This window comes from Spinacia oleracea, chromosome 1, assembly GCF_020520425.1.
Source record: "Spinacia oleracea cultivar Varoflay chromosome 1, BTI_SOV_V1, whole genome shotgun sequence".
NCBI classification, from domain to species: domain Eukaryota; kingdom Viridiplantae; phylum Streptophyta; class Magnoliopsida; order Caryophyllales; family Amaranthaceae; genus Spinacia; species Spinacia oleracea.
Window position 1 is genome coordinate 1,451,025 of NC_079487.1, and position 14,370 is coordinate 1,465,394.

At 34.0% G+C, this 14,370-nt stretch overlaps 1 long non-coding RNA gene across 2 annotated transcripts; it reads right to left on the reverse strand.

Annotated features, from left to right (window-relative positions):
- Window positions 1-99: 99 nt before the first annotated feature.
- Window positions 100-11,701, reverse strand: LOC110777672 (uncharacterized). 2 transcript variants are annotated; one of them, XR_008926255.1, is made up of 3 exons: window positions 11,584-11,701; window positions 3,224-11,491; window positions 100-114 (listed from the first exon to the last, which is right to left on the reverse strand). It is a non-coding gene; the product is annotated as an uncharacterized lncRNA (long non-coding RNA). The 2 variants fall into 2 exon arrangements; XR_008926256.1 differs by having other exon boundaries at window positions 3,228-11,491; window positions 11,584-11,695.
- Window positions 11,702-14,370: the final 2,669 nt, after the last annotated feature.

A 14,370-nucleotide genomic window follows, 5' to 3' on the forward strand; every position in this document is an offset into this window, starting at 1 on the left:
TGGTGTGCTTTAACTTGTTTATTTTTCAATGTCAATGTTTTTATTTCTTTTTAAGTTCTTCACCACCAATGCTTCTTAAAAAAGACACCCTGCCTGGCCAATAACAGGTCGCTCCTGCATAACAGCGAAAAGTATGATAAAAAAAAAAAAGAGCAAGTCAGTCCTAGAAATGTTAATTAAGACTAAAGAGCATACATAATTTTATAAGTAATCACTTATCACCGATAGATAGATCAATCTATTGTATTAGGAGGAAGCTAATCAAAACAAAGGGGATCGGATTTGTTAATATTATCACTCTAAACTATGATTAGCTTTGGACATATTATATAATAATGATAAATTAAAGGAATTTTGCATTACAAGCATGACCAAATGATGACCAAGCTGGCTAGCTTTTGCAGATGCCAATAATAGTTTAATTAATTAATTATCATTTGATTACCCCTAATAGCCTCGATTAGGACATTAAGTTATGACTTAATTAGCCTGTCCTTGTAGCTGATCTCTGCCTCTTGAGATGGGTGGTGAGACAATCCCAAGATAACTTTAAATAACATATATACTTGTATTAAGGTGGAAAGTTAGATTAGTTTTTTTTTTTTTTTTGACAAGAAAGTTAGATTAGTTAAAAACCCACGACGTTTCCAAATTTGGTCCCAATCCCATAATCAATTTAATCATAATCATTGGAAGCTGCATAAACCAACAACTAATGACACATCCTCACCTCTTTGAGCCAAAAACTTATTTCTTTTATCTAAACCTCTGATCTGTCATAGAGCTTACCAAAATTAATACTCCCTCCGTCTCTTTTTGTTTTTTACGTTTGGTATTTTGCACGCGTTTTAACGACTAATTAATGTGCATTGAGATTTTTCTAAGTTTTTATGTAAACGAGAAAAATTACGTTTATTTATAATGTTTTCACTCTTATCAAAAATCTGATATTGGGGAAATGAGAAAAAGTTAATGTCTCAATGTAAAAGTGTGGAAAATTAAATGACTCAATGGATTTAATTGGCTAAAATAATTGGACACAAATTTTGATAGAATATTAAATTATTTATGTGATGATATAAAAGGAAATGTAAAGAACATTTTGAGACACCCAAGAAGGAAAACGTAAAGAACAAAAAGAGACAGATGGAGTACTACTTAGCTAGCTTCCTATGTTCTGATTTTATAGTCGGTAATTAAGTTGCGTTAATGTGACAAGTGACAACTAAACCTGAAAAAAAAAAAGAAATCTAAGACGCAATGTGTATATGAATAGGCATACTCCCTTTATCTCGTTTTATTTGCTCCATTTAACTATTTCCTGTCAGAGCTTTATGGGTCAAATTTAATGAAGCAACTATAAAATGAGATGCACGGAGTAATTAAATTTAAGAAAATGGTGAATAAGTTAGTAGAGTACAATTCAAAGCAATGAAGAGATGCTGATGCATGATTATTAAGATTTGGGAAAGGAAGAATTGTAAAGTTCAGAAAGAAAGTAATTAGGGCTAATTAGTTGCTGTGTTATTCAAGTAGTTGTTAAGTTGATATTACAGTGCACATGGAGATGATTAATTAAATTGTAAAGTTTTGCAATTTTCTTGGGGTTAAGACTTGAAACACGTATGGACTAATTAAATTATGAGTATATTCCTAATCCTCTAGCTGTAGTCTGTATTGGTTTGTCTGCTCCTTTCCTTAAACTGCAATATTGACCTGAAGGCCAATCGATTTATAGTGCTCTCTTTGTTTTCCTACACATTTATAGAATATAGCTATTTGGTAGTAGAAAGTAATAAAACTGATATTCACGATACGATGCGACACAACACGATAATTTTTATACTTTGTAACTCCCTCCGTCTCATTTTACTTGTTCTATTTGACCAATTTTTACGAGAGCTTTTTGGTCAAAATAGTACAAATAAAATGAAAGAGGGATCTAGTAGTTTAGTTAGGGTCATTTTTTAAAAATTATATATGTAAGTCTCTAAGTATGTTACTTTCTTCGAAATCGTAATAATTACCACATGTAACATGATAATATAGAGTAGTAATGTAAGTTTTTATGCTAAAGTCTCATAACTTTAAAACAATATTTTATGAGTATATTTATAATTTGTAAGCAGGTTCTGGCTCTTACTGTCTAATCTAAGGATTATTCTTGCGTGGACCTGGTTCACAATAATATTAGTGTGGACTTAAAATTAATAGTTTTCTCTAAACATTTTTTTACACTCATAATGACCTTTATTGTTCATATAATAAATTAAACACCAAAAATCTTAAACATAGTAACCATTTTTTGAAGCATAGTAACCCTATGTTTCTAAACGCGAATTGTGACTTAAAATTAAATTATTCAAGCACAACATGTACCAACGCCACTAATTTGATATTTTTTTTCATTATAATCTTAATAAAATGCCAAAATAAAATAAGAACAAGTTGTTGAATTTATTTTAAGGCATGGTCACAATAAATTAGTGTGGACCAAGTCCATTAAAGAATTTGTGCTAATCTAATTAGTTGTTACACGGGTGTAAAAAGACCAAAGTTAAAATCTCAGTCGTCTTTGATCCCCTTATTCCTTATCACATGAGTTTTTAAAAGACACAAATAAGCATGCATGATGCATGAATGCCATTTCTGAATCTTAAGAATATTATCAAGGTCCTATTCTTAATTACAATGGAGAATCGTGTTTGTTAGTGGAGATGAAGGCTTTATTTAATTTAGGTTTTTGGTTTGGTAGGTTGGCTAATTAACTAATGGTTAATATAACCTAGCTAGCTCCTATATCACGTACCAACACGCGTCAACTCCCTCGATGGCTAATAAAAGAGTGCAATTTTCTTTCGTTAAAAAGAAATTGTATGAAACAGTATAATTACCATCCCAATTCCCAAGACGATATGATTATCATAATAAATTCCAAACTTTTCTATGAAAACTCGATCGGTTATCAATCTAAGCAAGATTATGAGAAATTATCCCTTTCGCATATCATTAATTATTAAGCACATTGATTCCCTCATTTATGCTTAAACAATCTAATTAACAGACTCTTCATTTCAGGTAAAACACAAAATTATAAGTTAAGCCAGCAATTAAGTCAAATATAGCTTAGGTTTGATGACTACTAATAACAATAATGTGCAGATAAGATCAAACAAAGGGTTTAATTTACTTCAATCTAAACTATACATTTAATCATACTCACTTACTCAGGAGTCAGGACCCTCATGCTTAATTGTCTGCTTTCACGATTTCCTCCCCAAAATTATTGTGATAGTACCGGACCAAAAAGCACGCTCAACTTTTATGTTTCGTAGCATCGACACTGCCCATATCGCAATCCTTTTCGATCAAAAATGCCCCAATTTTTAATAAACGGCAAAATTTTAGCACAAAATTACCAGACAAATGTTGAGAACAAGCCGATCGAGAGAAGATGGAAAAGGCCTTTCAAGTCCAAAGTAGCACAAATTGAATGACTTACCTTTTTCAAAATTATAATTGGTAAGGGGGGAATGAATTACTCAAGTTAAGAGACCATGCGTTTCAAATAACTGTGCTTTAAGTTTTTGAATAGAATTTTAAAGATATGGCATCCATGAATATAAGAGACGGTTATTCCACAGGTCTCTTTAGTATTATCAGAACGTTGCCGTGTTTGTTATGCGTTGTGTTACGCTATTTAGTGTAACCTAGATCGGTTTTTAGACACAACGGATTTTTTTTCTTTTATGAGAATTGTACCCCCACTAGATCCGCCTCTGAGCAGTATTATTAATGTTATCTAAAGTGTTGCATCGTATGTACGTGTTTGTTAGAGCAACTTTAATGGTGAGATATAGTGTAGTGTGGTTAAGTTTGCCACATCAAATTTCTAGATGATTTAAGCTACGGAGTGCAAATTTTTACTTTTGTGGGCTACAATACATTGTAACTCCCTGTAATATTAACGGTTTTTATGTCATTGTTGTATCAATGATGGGCTACCTGCTCACTTTTTACTTTAGTTTATCTTCGGTTTGCTAGGTGCCTAGGTTGACTACTAACCTCCTATCACCACACGCGTCAACCTTGTATTCTAAATGGTCTGCCTCTTTAATCGCTTATACTAAAATTTTGGGTGAACTTACATATTACCATAGAAATGGATATAGATTTCCCTTACAAATTTATTCTCATTGACACCAATTATGACCGACTATCAAACAGGCCGTAAAGAAAGATAGCCAAAATCAATTTTTTTTTTTCTGAACAAATAAAATCTATATGCTATTTGTAAATATCGTATGACTCAATATTGTTCTTCTCCGTCAAAAAATAAAAAATAAAAAATAAAAATCGCATAATATTGGAACTTGATAAAAGTATTTCCCAAAGCTAATATTCCGGCAATGTTGAGTGCAAATAGGTGAGGGTCTGCCAAATACAATGAACCAGAATATCCCCTTGGCCTTTTAACCTCCGAGAGTCCGAGCAGACAAGAAATATAAACTAATGAAGAGGAAGACATACCAGAATTGAATGACCTACACATTTACAACTAAAAGGCTCTTCAAAAATAGAATCCTTGCTTAACTTCACAGTTCACACACACCACTTACCACTTACCACTTGCCACTTGCTGCTAGCCTGCTTCATTCTTTCCCTGTATAATGTATGACTTCGTACGTATTCATCACCCACCCAACTTGATCTTATTCTCCAGGCATTCGTCACTCCTCTAAACACTAATTTCCAACATTATTATTATAACCAACATCACAATTTCAAAAACTTTCCTATATGCAAACAAAATCAACCCCGCTGAGATCAACATTCTTATTTCCTTATCATTTCGTAGACTAAATAATTGTATACAAGTAATTTCTATCAACTACCATGAAAAACTCGATTATACTACAACTTAATTATACCTGCCTATCACCCCATGTCATGTCATTCATAATGCCCACCAAATCTAACCAACTTGGTATTACTATAACCTACTACTCACTGCATTAATCAATCCATTTTTCTTCTTTCTCAACTCCAAACTGAAACACACAAGAATTACAAGCATAATCACAAATCGTACTACCTTCACATATTAATGTATGCCTAACCAATTTGATTATATCAAGCTGATAACCAAAAGATTATTAATAATTCTGCACCAAAACAAAATATTCAATACCAACTGTAGTAGTATATATATGTTTGAACTTCGAGCTTGCCACAATAGTCACAGACTTAACATTTTACAGATCTCCCAAAATTTTACCAGAGACACAAAAAGATACACAAGAACAGGAACAACAGAGGTTAGCACTTAGCAGAGATGAATTCTCAGCATAACTCCTTGTGTCAACAGATCATACCTAGCTAGCACCTAACGATGTGGACATGAATAAGAAACAATATAAGCAGCAACCTTAATCCATAGACACAAGTATTAGTATTAGTATTAGTATTAGTATAAGTATTAAATACTAATTTATTTCCCTTTCAGCTAGCTGCTCCTGAACTTTACAACAACAGCTTACTATATGTAAAGTGGCCATATTCATTCCCCTGTATGCTGTATGCTGTATGCTGTATGCTGTATGCTGTATCCTGTATCCTGTAACCCATTACCCATGTGCTTTAACAGATAACATTATTTATTTACTTATATCACGCCTTCAAACTGACAAACAAGTCCTTCCTACCCACAATATATTAAGGGGGGCGTGAATACCAAACTCCACTAGCCGTGACCACTTCCTCAATTGTTTTATATCATTGACCTTTTCCAGACAAACTGAATTAACAACCATACTTGTTTTACACCAATCTGAATTGTTGTTAATTCAGATTTCAAGCTTAATTTCCTTGTTAATTCAAGACAATAGGACTCTTCGGATATTCTTCAAACTCCAAAAACTACATGCAGAGGTGATGACAAACAAGCAATTAATGGAGAGGTGTATATATATCTTACGACAATTCATAAAACTAAAAGATAAGGACTTCTAAATTCTAATTCTTAAATACTGAAACCCAAACCATCCACAGACTAAAGAAATCTTGACAGGGACACTGACAATCATGAAAACTTAGAAGCTGTGCTCAACTCTATTATTTTCAAAGCTGCTGTTAGGAGTTCTGACAAAGTGACACAAGTGTTGTTAATGTAAGCTTGCTGTTCTAGTTTAGAATTAAGATGTCTTGGAAGTTTGGTATTCTGATTCTTCAGCAAAAACTTTATCCAAGTCATCTTTATTTGCCAAAAAAAAATCACCAGGCAGAAGAAAAATGTCTTGTCTAAAGGGTGAGATAAGAAACCAAGTGCACTCAATTAGGAACCAAATATTACATAACATCTGAGCATTACAGACAACTAACATGTAAATAAAGAATATATTACTCGTCCAAAAGTGGTAAAAGCTCGTGGATATTTGCATTAGCAACACATATTTACTCATCCATATCATCCAGTCTCTGAATTCTTCTCAAAATATTCAGCAGAAAGCGGTTTATCCTTTGAACTTTGCAACCTTAGATGGGGGGCACCAAGAAGTAAAACATCCTTCCGAGGAAAAACTTTTTGGAGAGGGTATTTCTTCATAAATTTCTTCCTCATTTCAAGTATCTACTCCTGTTATCCTGTACTCCAAACATATATAAAAACTCCCTGTGGATCAAGCATACCTAAATTTCTCTAGGCAGAACGACTGAACAAGAGGAACATTGTTCCCAGTATACGGGAAGTGTTTCAAGTTCTCAACATATTAAATTCCTAGAGTTTTTTATACTCGACATCTTGAATAAATAGGGCCTTCAAGGACCCCCTAAGAGTGTTTTTGATACAAGGTCCAATAAGACCTCCTCTAAGTCTCTAGCCTAAACAACCAAACAAAGAAAGTTGTGCACCTAACATACATATTTTGGGCCTTTGGAGGGCAAGGGTGTAAGTAAAGGATCAGTTTTGCAATTAATTTACACCCTATCAGGAATCCTTTAAACATGAAAAAAATATGGCCAAACTCCACAGGACTCCTAACAAGTCTCTAGTCACCTTCTACTTGCTGCATTTGTGTTGCTTCAGAGTCTAACTAGTTATCTATCACTGGCCTCTAAATTTCTTGATGATCAGGAGGAAAGAATCACTGAGTTGCAACTTGCAAGGCACACAAATTCCACTCAGCCTATAAACCCATCCATTCCTCCACTGGAACTATATGCCATCAGACCTAGGCCTGGCTTCCTGAATCACAACAGTCAGCAGTTTCTTCCGTTTGTATAAAGTTTAACCCAGATTTCATCCCCAGCAGTCTATGATGTTAATTGCCTGGCTACACTTCACCAGCTTTTGCTGAGCTCAATAGTTACTGTACAATGGTCCACTGCTCCTACTCTTGGGCATGCCCCAGTTGATAGAGTCAGATTGTCTAAGTAACCCATTCCCTCAGAACCAACAACGATTCGACTGCTAGTAAGCAATATATAAGGGTGCCAACCGGTTTCTGAACCGTCTATCCAATACCTAAACCATGTGTCCAAGCAAGGTAATTTTTTTACAAAACACTAGTAACTTCCCTGTTTCCACCAAGGAAAAGCAGGGGTAGGAGCAAAGAGCTAAAACCACATTGCAAATTCAATGAACAAGTGCAACCATATTGGGCAATCAATAGGGCTTTCCACTAGAACTTCGATATGCTAAGTGAAAATGCGATTGAATAAAGCATTTTGATAATTTTCCACATCGAGGAAGCATGCTTATTGAATATGCTACTAACTCGAGACCCAAAGTCCCAAATCATTATCATCATTATCATTACCCCATTGCCTCAAAGAGGCTCCCACAAGAAGCGGGATAGGGGGGGGGGGGGGGGGGGTTCGGGTATACGCAACCTTACCCCTTCAATTGCAGAAAGGTTGTTTCTAATTGACTCAAAAAGCGATAACGGGACGACCATCTTCTACTTCATGGAAAGGAAGCGAAGAGGTTTTCAGAGTCCTTTTGATTTAGTCCATTACATCCCACAACCAAAAGAACAAATGAATCTTTGGCTGCATCGGAAATGGACATATTTGGTTAAAATACTAACTGGCCTCCAGATATACTGAATGCTACACAGAATGCTAATGTACAAAATAACCCCAAAAGGGCATTACTATATTTTGGAACCAAAATTGATAAGGAAGATTAGAAACTAGTTTATGTGGGAGAAATGCGATCCCCAGGAACCACTACCCATCCTCCCACGAAATAATGTCATCTTAGCCTCTCTTACGGGTAACTTGATATATCAATTTCAAACAGAGCTGGGAGAAGGAAGCTAGCAAGAAGATGGTCTTGCACAACAGTTTGATCTTGTCCTCTACTTTTAATTTAAAGTAACAATTTCATAGACTCGGAAAACAAGGAATAATATTCATTCCCCTCCTCTATTACAGAACTGGAGAAGGAATATAATCAAAGCCAACAAGTTTGCATAACGGTTTTGATCCTCTCCTCCACACCCTCAGTCCAAGCCAGTTGCAATTGCCTTCACCTAAAAAAAGTAGTTGACAAAGAGATTACCCACTAACTTCATGCAACAGCATTGACCACACAATCAGCATCAAAAAGCTCCCCTTGGCACTGCAAGTACTGCCAAAAATCAGAAGTAGACAGCCACAATAAAAGGCAACACAAGAAAGCTACTAGAACTTTAGAAGTCTAGAAGAGAGTAGCAATGGTCTCAGATTTACATCAATAAGTGTCCCTCGGATTCTTTGTCTCCTTTGGAATAAATTCCATGAGCACATGAAACCAACAATGGCCTCAAAAGAGAACTTTTGGAAACAAAGAATGTTTGTCAGAAGATTACAAGAAACAGGGTGGAGGAGGTAATAGCTGCAATAGGGAATGGATGAAGCAAAAGAGAGGAAGAGGGAAATAAAGAAACAAAAGACAGAAAGCTCGGATATTATTTCCGATAACAACCAAACAGGTGTTTGCTGGGTATGAATTCCTCATCCTGATACCTCTGACAATTTTATTAGTAACATAGCACCCACACAGAAATCCATATAAGTAGACGACGGTTTCTAATATGCTAACTTATGCCAGATTAGATTCTCCTCATGTAAAACCAGTACCTTAGTCTGAAATACATCTGGGTATGCCACAATAACGGCATAACAACACCATGCTCCCAATATCCCGTCCTGAGGTGATAATAAACCATCGTCCTAACCTACTTTATCAGAAAAGCCAAACAGGAAAAGGATAGCATCTCTAAACAAATGTTAAACAATGCAACCTTGAACATACTGCAGTGAATCTAGCTCTAAGCTAACAAAATAGGTACACCAAAAAGTTCTATTCTGCCATTGAAGCGGCCAGGAATGAGATCAGCTCCTTGAGGAAGGAAAAGAATGACAGATCAAACTCATGCAAAAAAATCCCACTGCCATCTTTTTCCACTATAACACACCCCTGCAAAGCTTTGTTATTTTTATACTGATGAAGCTTGCTGCACCCTTAGCTGTATGTGAAACCCCTTAGTTGCGTAGGAAACTTTTTATCTGCTCAACTTAAGAATTATGTACCAAAAAATTGAATGAAATTTCTAAAAATAAACTGCACCTTGAAAATCATTCAAGATCCTAATATTGATCTAAAGAGTTGAAGCCATAAAACAACTCAAGATATGTCAGTAAATTGTGAGGTATGTGATTATGCTATGCCATAAACAAGATTTCACAATCCAAAATCACTTTCCCCTTTACAACAGGTCACAACTTTTCTTGTCCTTGGAACTCAACATCAATGTCAAACCCAGTGCATCCGAAGTCTAAACTTGTAATTATGTAAACATAACATGCTGAGGTAACCAGTTAAATTAGGGGGAAAGATTCCAAATTTAGCAATCTGGAACCTTCCCCCCCTCTTGAATTTCGGTGAATTCAGTCTGCAAAAGTAATGTGGGTTTCATCCAACAAAAATTGGCATCTAGAAGTTAGGTGCTGTACAGTGGCAGTTGCCCTTCAACTTAAAGTGCAAAATATGAAAAAATAACAAACATAATGCACAAGAAGAAATGGTTTAATTCAACACTCCTAGTTTTCCGGTATAAATGTATACAATCTGAAGTTTTAATTCCATGGACAAACCATCTAGGGGAAAAGATTCCTAATTTAACAGTGAAGATGGTAAGCAATCTAGAACTTCCCCCTCTTGTATTTCTGTGAATTCAGTCTGCAAAAGTAGTGTCATTCCAACAAAAAAATTCATCCAGAAGTTAGGTTCAATACTAGTGTGCAATGAACTGATATAAGGGCACTATAGAAAGTACCTTTAACCATTTGCTATGAATTATGATACCATTTGCTACCAATTAAATGGAAGACGAAGATGATTTGATTATTGAACTGGACTTACAGAAAAGTAACCAATATTCAAGCTTTCGAGAGGCTTGATTCTCTCTCAAATGAACTCTTAAAAGCTCAACACAAAACTCATCAATATTCAACATCTCTTTCCTCTCTTTAATATGCTAATATATAGCACTTTTCCCTAACTAGCTTCCTAACTTATTCTCTAACCTACCCATAAGGCCATAACTAACTTATAAAGATACTACCTAAAGTGGCCCTTTCCCTCATATTGATCCATAGCATATTGTTAGTAACTTGAAGAAATACAGATAGTTTGTTAGAGTAGAAGCTCTTAAAACAAGGCAAATTAGAGATAGAAATCATGTTGAATATTGATTAAGTATTTGGTTGAGCTTTTAAGAGTTCGTTGGGAGAGATTCAAGTCTCCTGAACAGTTGAATATTGATTACTTCCCTGTAATTTCCGGCTCATTAAAATAAAATTATCATCCTCTTTACTATTTTCTGCCATTAATGGTGCCCAAGCTAAGTTGATTCATAGCATAGTGGCCAAAGTTCAAGAATCAAAATACACAAAAGTAACAAAAAGAATGCATAGGAAGAAACAGTCCAAAACAACACTTCTATTTATTCGGAAGGAGATGTATACAACCTAAAGTTTTAATTCCATGGACAAGCCATCGAGGGAAGGAAGGCCAACACCACCACTCACATTATCAATTTATCATTGAAAGAGTAAAGATTTGTGACCTTCTTAACTCTTATTGCAAAAACCATTATTGTATGCAACTCAAAGTTTATACTGTGGTCAAATCATCTAGGAAGAACCTCAAAAACAACACTCCCTTCTGATTGAAGGAAATCAAAGGAAATAGTCAAACAATAAAGATGTAATAAACATACAAGTTACGAGGACAGTGACATTAAAAAAAAGGAACATTAGAACTCATAATTCCACATCGAAAAAGCACAGTTAAACAAACTCATGGAGTATCAATTTATTTGATTTATATTTAAAATAGAAAATTAGAATAAGCTGTTATTTCTTGTTGCTGGTACCTCCACCACTAGTTTGGCCGGAACCGGCGGCCTTCTTCGCCATCTTCTCTTGCAGCGCCTTTGCATCCCTGTAATAATTATAATAAACAAATAAAGTTAAAATTATAGTGAGAACTAATCATGACTATCTTTAAAAATTAAAATAAAAAAGGAAAAAGACCTTTCACGGCGTTGTTCGGGAGTGAGGCCATCATCTTTCTTGGTGCTCTTCTTAGCGCTACCGCCGACGCGAGACGCAGCTCTTTCACGATCCTTATCTCTCTGATTACCTCGTTCAATCACATCAACAATACCAATTAAGGATACTCCAATCTATCACATACTCCAATTATCTATTAATTTAATTTAATTAAATTAAATCAACAAAATTAGGGTAAAAATTAAAAAGGAAAACAGAGTATAAAAGGATATGAGTCATTGCAGCAGAAACAGCAACAGCAACAGCAGCGAAGGAGATCAGGAATTCAGACAACCTGTATCCACAAAAACACAAGGAAAACTTGAAATCGAGAAGGACAGAGGAAGAGGAGGAGGAGGAGGAGGAGGAGGAGAGAGAGTGTTACCCTTATTCGTTATTCCCACTATGCCAAATTAAGAGTTGGACTTGGGGCTGCTGTTTTTATTCCCAGATTTCCCAGCCGTCTTTGCTTTTATGGTCCTCTTATTCACTCTCAAACGTATTTCACCAAATTTGATCTCAGGTCTCCAAATAGTCAAAGGAAGCATATTTGTCCAATTATTAGAGCGTCACGATGAATGAAAAATAAAATTTTTAATTTATCTTTGAATTAAAAAAACCGAAGAATAAATTTTTTAATTTATCTTTGAATTAAAAAAACTGACGGTCAGGTTGATAATTAATTAGGTACCACATAAATATTTTAATTAATTAATCTAATATATACTCCCTCTGTCCCGGAATACTTGCACTGCTTTTCTTATAAAGTCGTCACGGATTACTTGCACCGTTTCTATAAATGGTAAAATTTTATTAATATTATATCAACTATCCCTTTCACATGTCATTTTGTGGTCCCATGCACCCTCCCCATCAACTACCATCTAATTAAATAATAAATCAATTACTTTGTATTAAATTTTTTGCCGGTCAAACCGGTTCAAGTATTCTGGGACGTAGAGAGTATATATAAAGGGGGATTTTTTGGAGAGCATTGGGAGCGCCACGTAAGATTTCTATGTCATCAAACATTAATATTATTTTAGATTTATTTAAAAATAGGTAAATAAAGACCCGGTAAAAGATAATAAGAGATAAAGATAAATAAAACTCAGTAAAAGATAATAAGAGAAAAATAAAAATAGATAAATAAAGAACCGGTAAAAGATAATAAGAGATAAATTTTGAATTTTTAAAAGATAAATAAGAGAAAAAAATATTAATAGATAAAAAAAAGACCCGGTAAAAGATAATAAGAAATAAATTTTAAAATTTTTTAATAGATAAATAAAGACTCGTTAAAACTGTCATACTCATTGATTATAAAAACAATAACGGTTCTAACTCTCGCTTAGAGTTGAAAAAAAAATCTCATAAGAAAAAGAATTTAACCTGTGCATCGCACGGGCTTTAAATCTAGTTGCTAATATATACAACTCCATCCAAAATCAAACACTCTAATAATTAAAAAATAAATCTAAAATAAAATTCATACAAAATCAAAAATTAATCTAAACTAAAATTCAATCCAAAATCAAACACTAATGCAATATTAGAGCGCCACCTAGGAAATCTAATAGTTTCGGCCAAAGAAAAATAAGATTTTGAAATTATTTTTGAAGTAAAAAAGTCGAGTGCCACGTAGATAAATAGTTATGTACCACGTAGATATTTTTATTAGTTAATTATTAATATTATGCATATACAATTTTATCCAAAATCAAACACTCTAATAATTAAAAAATAAATCTAAAATAAAATTTAATCAAAAATCTAAAACTAATCTAATCAAATATATAAAATATATCAGTTGGTATATATATGAGTATTATTTTAACTTAACAATTTATTAGAATCCGTGCATCGCACGGGCTAAAATCTAGTTAAAATTAATCTAATATAATATATAAAATATAGCAGTTGGTATATATATGATTTTTATTTTAACTTAACAATTTAATAGAATCCGTGCATTGCACGAGCTAAAATCTAGTATGTAATAAAATGCACTAAACAACCCTAACTTTTTCCAAATGTATTATATAACTCTTAGTTTGAAATAATATTAAAATAAGAGGTTGTTCTTTTGATCTTAACTAAACTTATCTGAATGCTACTGAAGTGAAGAAAATATTACTAAACTTAAATAAATAATAAATAATACGTACAGAGTAATAAATAATAAGTAATAAATAAATACAAAGTAATAAAGAATAAAGAATTAGTAATAATAATAATAATAATAATAATAATAATAATAATAATAATAATAATAATAATAATAATAATAATAATAATAATAATAATAATAAGCCCAAGACAGGTTGTTGTTCTCAGTTGTATACGTGCCCCGCACGCACGAGATTGTCTGTTCACCATTCATATTGATGGCTTAGGGCAGAGCATGAACCATCGTCAATTCCTCTCTATGTTGTGCTATAGGCTCAAGGTACCTCTGTTCTTCGAAGGTAGTCTCTGTCCGAGTTGCAATGCTCCTAGGATGGACCAATTGGGAGATCATGATGTCCACTGTTCTAGTGAAGTGGGTGGGAAGTTCAGGCATAATTTGGTGCGTGATATTCTTGTTGATATTTGCTCCAAAATTGGGATTATGGTGCGTAAGGAGGCTCCAATGGGTTTTCTCTCAGAGGTTGGGAATGATCTAAGACCTGCAGACGTTTTACTATTTAATTGGTTCCAGATTAAAGATGCATGTTTGGATGTGACTGACATCTCTCCCTTTGTTGGTATGGGTGTAAGTTCTTGGGC